The following is a 7,689-nucleotide window of genomic DNA, read 5'->3' on the forward strand; positions in this document are numbered from 1 at the left end:
GCTTTTAAGACAATATTCACAGAAAGCTATAGCAAGAGTCAAAGTACATAAAAATCCCCCTACATCAGGGCACAGTATTCACTCTATAACTCAATCTTGGGAAGAATGGTTTCAGACCTAAAGAGACAACTGCAAAGCATTACTTAACCCACTAAGTGCCATTACTTGACAATTCCAGGTGCAGCATAACTCATGAAAAAGTTGTCTATTTGTTTGCCATTCATGGCACCTTGGCTACTGGGGTTAATTAACTGGAACGAAGAGGTTGCTTTTAAGGGAAGGTCTGGTCCTTCACTCAGCTTGGATGTAGTAACTACAGCTGAAAAAGAGAAAGCAAACAGTCACAGAATACTTGTAAATGCTTTTTATTGGGGTCAATGGCTGGAGAGCTAGCTTTTTCTCCCATTAATTTTTTTTTGGGGGGGGGGTGGTAATGGAAATGAGAGTTAAGTGATTTGCCCAGGACCACACAGCTAGTAAGTGTCAAGTGTCTGAGGCCAGCTTTGAACTCAGGTCCTCCTGAATCCAGGGCCGGTGCTTTATCCACTGCGCCACCTAGCTGCCCCTTTCCCATTAATTTTTAAGAGTAATGTTGCATCTCTTCCTCTGCACAAAACTTGCTCTAGCCTAACTAAAAGAAGCCAACTAAAATGGAAATGTATTCTTTATTCCTCTTTTCTAATGCCATACCAGGTCAATAACTATCATCTCCATGAGTAGGAATATCTTCCTCTGCTGCCATCTTACTGGACAAAACCTAGTGTTCTATTACAGGATTCTATGACACACCTTTGGCCTGAGATCTTCCAATCAGGAATGAGGAAAGTAATCTTTGTTAACAAGCATAGGGCCATTGGGGTCTGACCTCTAGGTGGCATCATCATAGATGTCCACGCTCCCTCCCCTTGAAAGTCCCCTAGCTCACCAACCTTGCATCTCACAGTCCTCTGCTAGACTTTGCCACAGCAGCTCCTGCTCTCTCTCTAGCTGCTATTCTAGGCTGGCCTCTTACACTACAGCTTTTGGATGGGGTTATGTTCAGAGAGAACAAAAAGGGGATGAGACATCTTCCTGGCAATTATGGTTTTATAGTATCCCTGAGCACACTTCCTCTTAGGTCTATATTTATGTCTCCTTCTTTCCTGTGCATTTCTGGGGAAATCTCATGTTTTGGGGCCAAAGTCTTGAGGACAGACAATGACAAAAGGATTTGGGTAATAATGGCTCTGTGTGACAAGGTCAGTAACAGTTTTGTCTCTTGAAAACAGATCTTCTGATCCTATTGTCATGAGGATGACTATGGTTTCCTTCAGTGACCTATGTTGGTCTTTTGTGTGGCAAAGTATTTAAAATACCACACCTTCCAAGAACTTATATTCAGTGCCACAAAGTTTAATATTTATCATTCGGTGTTGTTGTTTTTTTTTTTTGGGGGGGGGGGTTGTAGGGCAATTAGGGTTAAGTGACTTGCCCAGGATCACACAGCTTTATCATTGTTCTTAACCATTTCATGCTGGTGGATCTTTTATCCCAACTAGAGTATGAGTATAAGTTCCTTGAAGGCAGGGAATGACTATGTTATTATCCTCCTCCTCCTCCTTTTCCTCTTCCTCTTCCTCTTCCTCTTCCTCCTCCTCCTCCTCCTCCTCCTCCTCCTCCTCCTGCCACAGGAGTTAACTAAGAGATGGGCACACAGTAGTAGCTCAGCATCTACTTCATAGATAACTGTAGGTTGAATGGATAGATGGTCCAAAATTTCAGGGATGAGCAATCACATACTGTAAGATTCAGAGGCCAATGGTTCAGCTAATACCCATATGCCTTTTCTTTTGTTTTGTTTTGTTTTTATTTTTTTTACAATGAATTCAAGAAACATAACACATTCACTGTACATAGAAAAAAAATTATCAGCTATTGTCATCCCTAGGTATCGTGATAGCACCCATCTCTCATCCCTCCTTTCTTCTCCCCACAAGAAGCAGAAAAATGAGAAACCTGGCACACTGCACTGACTCTTCCTCCTGGACTTTTTGGTATGAAATTCTCCTTTAATCTTCTCCCCTCCTTTATCTTCCTCCCTCAATCTCTAGAGCAAAGCTTCTTAAACTGTGGATTGCAACCCCATGTGGGGTTACATGACTAAATGTGGGAGTTATGAAAAATTTGGCAATAAATATTTGATGCATATGTGTATTTTATATACCTGTATGCCCAGGTCATGTAAAAGTTTTGTAACGATTGGAATAACGCCACCTGCTGGATACTTACTGTAGAAGAGTTCTGCCCATGAAGCGAAGGTCTTTGAGGGCAAGACCAGGAGTCTTTTCTTTGGCATCAGGAAGTGACGCAGACTAGTGGGAGGAGGGAGGAAGAGACTGGCGCTCAGTCTCGCGAGCTCTTTTCCTCTGGACTCTGGCGGAGAAGGGAGCTAGAAATGTGCTCTCCCTTTAATAGATAGGAATCTAGCCCTTTCTCTCTCTCTTTACCAAATTCTTATTCTCCTTAATAAATGCTTAAAAGTCTAACTCTTGCTAAAGCTTATAATTTATTGGCGACCACTCATTAGATATTTTAGACAGACTAGCTAGAATTTTAATCCTTAACAGATGGCTGACCACGAAGAGGAAAGCTGAACCTCACTTCTGATCTTCCGGTTGGGTAAGAAATTTCCCCTACCCTTTAAACTGCTAAGTACTGGCGCACTGGCTGTGTTTTCCCTTTAAATTTTTTCGAATGGACCTTTTAAACTCCCTAATTACCCTATTTTTTATTTTAGTCTGTTTAACCAGACAAATGGGAGATAAGATCATGTTAATGCTTTGTTTTTGTGGATTTTCTATTTTTCTTTTTATTTTTGTTAAAAGAGCCAGCAACTTACTCACACAAGGAAATATCTCTCCCTCTCCCAACCATGCTTTTTCAGAGAAACCTGAAGAGATTCCTGCAGCTTTTCCCAGTTCTAACACTAATTGTTGCTCTAATTTTGCATGCCTGGAGGCAATGACCCACCCTCTAGAAGCTTTTAATCCCCTAGCGCCTGGAGGCAAAGTGGGGGAAGAGGAATCCAGGCCTGAGTTCAAAATCAAGTCTGATTCTAATTGCTCTGGTCCCTCCCCTCCTCTCCAAACCCCACCCTCTACTCCTCCCATGGCCAAGCCCATTGCTTCCCCTGCCTGGGAAGTCCAGAGATCTGATGCGCATGCTCAACTTTGTCTAACTACATTTGCAGCTTCAGGCTCAGCCCTTCCCCAGCCTGGCTGTGCTTCTGAGACAACCTTAGAAAACCCTTTAAATTCCAGATATACTCGTTTTGTTCATAATTTTGCTAACCTGCTTTTGTCTTTAATTAGTAATCTTATAAAGCATTTGCATAGTGAAAAGACTGACAGACAATATAGAGGGGTTAAAGAAGAAAAACTTAAGCTGAATAAGAATGACAACCATCAACATAGTTCAAGACTGCTTCTTTTGCCATGGAAGGGTATATATTTTAGAGAAATGTAGAAGTAAGCAGCAAGGTATTGATATGAGTGTTGGGGATTTTAGATATCGGAATCAAAAGTGTTCTGAATTCACTCAGAGTAATAGTATCAGTTCAGAGGTTACATAGGATTTCTATGCTATTATATATACATTTTGAAATTAATGGTATGGGTTTATTTTCATGCATTTGAGCTTGTGTTTTATGCTTAGTTTCTAAAACAAGGAGAATATTTGTAAAAGCTTTTTATAGTCATGTGATCAAGTTTATATTTTATAATACTCTTATTGATATTAAGTTCATATTCATTTAGATTTCCCTAGTTTGAATTTCATTGTCTTTTATTGTTCCACATGTATTTTCTTCTATTCATTCATCTATCTAATTTTGAAACATGGTTTTGATTTCATAATACAATGTTAATTCTAGGAGTATTGTGCTCCCATATTCTGAGTTGTTTGTTTTTGTTATTTTTTCTCAACTGATTATTTGATCAAACTCTTTAAAGCATTTCCCTGGCAAATTGGTTGCCATGGCAAGTGTAAATTGATTCTAGAAGTATTATTTTTGATAAGCATATTCCAAAAAAAAAAAAAAGAGGGGAACATTTGTAAAAGTTTTCTTTTTTCAAAAAAAAAAGTTTTCTTTGAGATTCTGTTGTGCTTTAACTTGTATTTAAATATGTTCTGATTTTTCACAAAAGTAATTGTATACTAAGTAAATAAAAGGGGTATTATTTGAAATTGTTGCATAATTATATATTGTGTTCTGAGTCAAGATGTATTCACATTTTTTGCAATCATTTATTATCCTCAACTTTTAAATCCATATGAGACTTGGATTATGGGAACTTATCATTTAAGACATTAATTGCCTTTATTCTGAGTTATCAGATGCCAGTTGGCCAAGATGCCATCCAATCACAAGAGGAATACATGCAAGAGCAGACACTGAACTGTCACATGAGGGGAGACATGCATGAAGTCAAGGTATGGCCGAGGGAACGGCTTTTGACAAATGTTGAGGTTGGATTCTCTTGGTTTAATATTTTATTCTCTTTTTCCCCACAATATTGTACAGATGGCTGGAAGTATTCATCCCACCCATCTCATTTCTACACCTGGCTTCTATGCTCCCTCCTATATGCCTGATGCCATGGACATCTCAATCCCATGGATCTGATTAAGTCTGACTCAGTTTCCTCCAATATGTTCGGTGGCATGGACATATATTCCATCTACCTATTTTAAACCTGGCATACTGCATGGGCAGTATATATTGCTCAAGTGTGGGAATGCTCATATCCCATCATTTCTCTGTTCTTTTATGGTAACCCCCATAATTATCTCAGATGTCATAATAAATAACAGTGTTGAATTTGGCCTTGACATCTGTTACCAATTATATTAGATTTAAAAATTTCTCATAATGGCATGAGGATAATTAGGCAGATGATGCAAAAAGTGATGAAACAAAGAATTAATATCACCGCAATTGTCTCTTCAATTACCCTCCATAAGCGGGGGGGGGGACTATATTAATATTAATTTTAAAGAATGTTTCAATTTTTGTTTTATTATATGTTTCATGTGTAACAACTAAGATTCTGAATTCCCTTAGACATGTTTTTGAGAACTTTCATTGTTTGATTTGATTATTGACAAAGCTATTTTAAAGTTGTGTTAAGCTCAATTTTGTAGGAAATTTCCTGGCTGATTACCAGTATCCACACATCAACCCCTGAAAAGACTTCCATTCCACGACTACACCTAGAGGACATCTGAGAAAAGACTTTCAGAGACTTTAAATGAACAGTTTTGTTTTGTTTTTTTCTCTTTTCTTTTTCGGTTATAATATACACCATCTGTAATATGTACTCTCTGCAGAGGCCCTCCCTTTGCAAGACCAATGTCAAAGCGTCGGTTCATGAGGACAAAAAATCGCCCCTCTGGACAAAACTTTCCTCTCTTCCTTTTCTATATTGTTGTTCACATATTATTAGTTAGCAATAGTTATTATATTCTTTTTACTCTTCAGTCAAGGAAACATTTTGTTTCTTGAGGAACAACAGGGGGGACTGTAACGATTGGAATAATGCCACCTGCTGGATACTTACTGTAGAAGAGTTCTGCCCATGAAGCGAAGGTCTTTGAGGGCAAGACCAGGAGTCTTTTCTTTGGCATCAGGAAGTGACGCGGACTAGTGGGAGGAGGGAGGAAGAAACTGGCGCTCAGTCTCGCGAGCTCTTTTCCTCTGGACTCTGGCGGAGAAGGGAGCTAGAAATGTGCTCTCCCTTTAATAGATAGGAATCTAGCCCTTTCTCTCTCTCTTTACCAAATTCTTATTCTCCTTAATAAATGCTTAAAAGTCTAACTCTTGCTAAAGCTTATAATTTATTGGCGACCACTCATTAGATATTTTAGACAGACTAGCTAGAATTTTAATCCTTAACAGTTTCTTGGGTGAAAAGGGGTCTGGAATGGAAAAAGTTTAAAAAGCCCTGACCTAGACACTGGGGGAAGGAGAAACAATCACTTATCTTCATGATCCTTTTTCTCTCCTATTCAGCCACATCTAGAGATTACAACCTATACAAATGGAAAACATTTTCCTTCCTCTTTCTGAAATTACCTCTCTTGGGACAGCTAGGTGGTGCAGCGGATAAAGCACCAGCCCTGGATTCAGGAGGACCCTGAGTTCAAATCTGACCTCAGACACTTGACACTTACTAGCTGTGTGACCCTGGGCAAGTCACTTAACCCTTATTGTTCCACAAAAAAAGAAAAAAGAAAGAAAGAAAGAAATTACCCCTCTAGAATCAGCAAATATGTAAGGATTTTTCCTTCTTTTTAGGCTTGTGGTCTAAAAGGTAGACAGAAAGCAAGCTCTAATTTCAATTGAATAGTTGCTATCTGTAAAGTGGCTAAAATTCTAGCTAGGCTGTCTTTAAAAAAAGCATTTATTAAGGAGCATAAGAATTTGGTGAGGAGAGAGAAAGAGGCCAAGGTTCCTTCATCTATCTATCTAAGGGAGCCAGCATCTCTGCTCCACTCCACATGAGGTCCCAGCGAAAGAGAAAGTACCTCACCCCTTCTTCATCCCAGAAGCCTCCTGTGAAAACGGAAACAGCCCATCCCCACACACAGTTCCAAGCTAATTTGCTGGTAGCTTTAATCAACAGTACCCATGAGCAAATGTCACTTCCTGATGCCAAGGAACTGACCTTCCAAGCCACGTGGCTTGTCCTCAGACACTTTCTCCTCATGGTGGAACTTTCCTACAGTATCTCTCCAGCACGGTCATCACTCCAATTCTCACATAATTCAATTCTACTCTTGAAAATGTAGTTCTAAAACATACAGGCTAGGTAGCTCATAAAATATATTGTCAGGTTTTTCCCTTGAACACCAAGTCAGTAGTGGTGTCCTAGAGAAGAGCTGTCAAACTCAGGGAACTTGAAACTTCCAAGTACTGCCCAAAACAGACTAAACATAATTAGGAAATGTTTAACAAAAGACATGAAAATTGTGTGGGCAAGTCACTTAACCCTCATTGTCCTGCCCCTCCCCAAAAAAAAGACAGGAAAATGTAATGCAACATAGATAATACTAGTTTTTAGTTTTCTAAGTCAATCCACAACCCATAGGGATCTGTTTCTATTTGGTTTGATACCACTGTACTTCAACTATGTATTCTGTGAAATATAAAAGGCTCATCACAGCTGCCATGAACATGCACTCAGATGACATTTACAGATATACTCAGCAAAATGATGGAGAAAATCTCTATCTACATGAAGCAAGCTTATTAACAACAACCAAATCGCCCCTGCCCAGTGCAAGCCCCAAAAGGCAATAGAAGGCTCCCAAACAAAGCAAAAGGAAGAGGAGAAGAGCAAAGATGCCCTTGGCCCCTTGTCTTGATGGCCAAGAGGGAAGCACACACCACTTCTGTCTTGATTGTGGTCTTCTGATTGGGGTTCTAGTTGGCAGTTCCCCCTCTGTGTGGGGTAGATGTCTGGTCTCCCTCAAACCTCAAACAGTCTCTGCTGATCATCTCTCAGTGTGTCTATATGTCATGTGGTGACTAGATCTCACACTTTTTCGCCCCAAACCCTGAGCAGTTAAGTGTGAAAATGGCCTCCTTGCAAAGACTCATTAGTTCCTGGATGCCTGAAGGAAGGAAGGACTACACTCTGAAACCATGAT

Source organism: Dromiciops gliroides, chromosome 2 (genome assembly GCF_019393635.1).
Source record: "Dromiciops gliroides isolate mDroGli1 chromosome 2, mDroGli1.pri, whole genome shotgun sequence".
NCBI classification, from domain to species: Eukaryota; Metazoa; Chordata; class Mammalia; order Microbiotheria; family Microbiotheriidae; genus Dromiciops; species Dromiciops gliroides.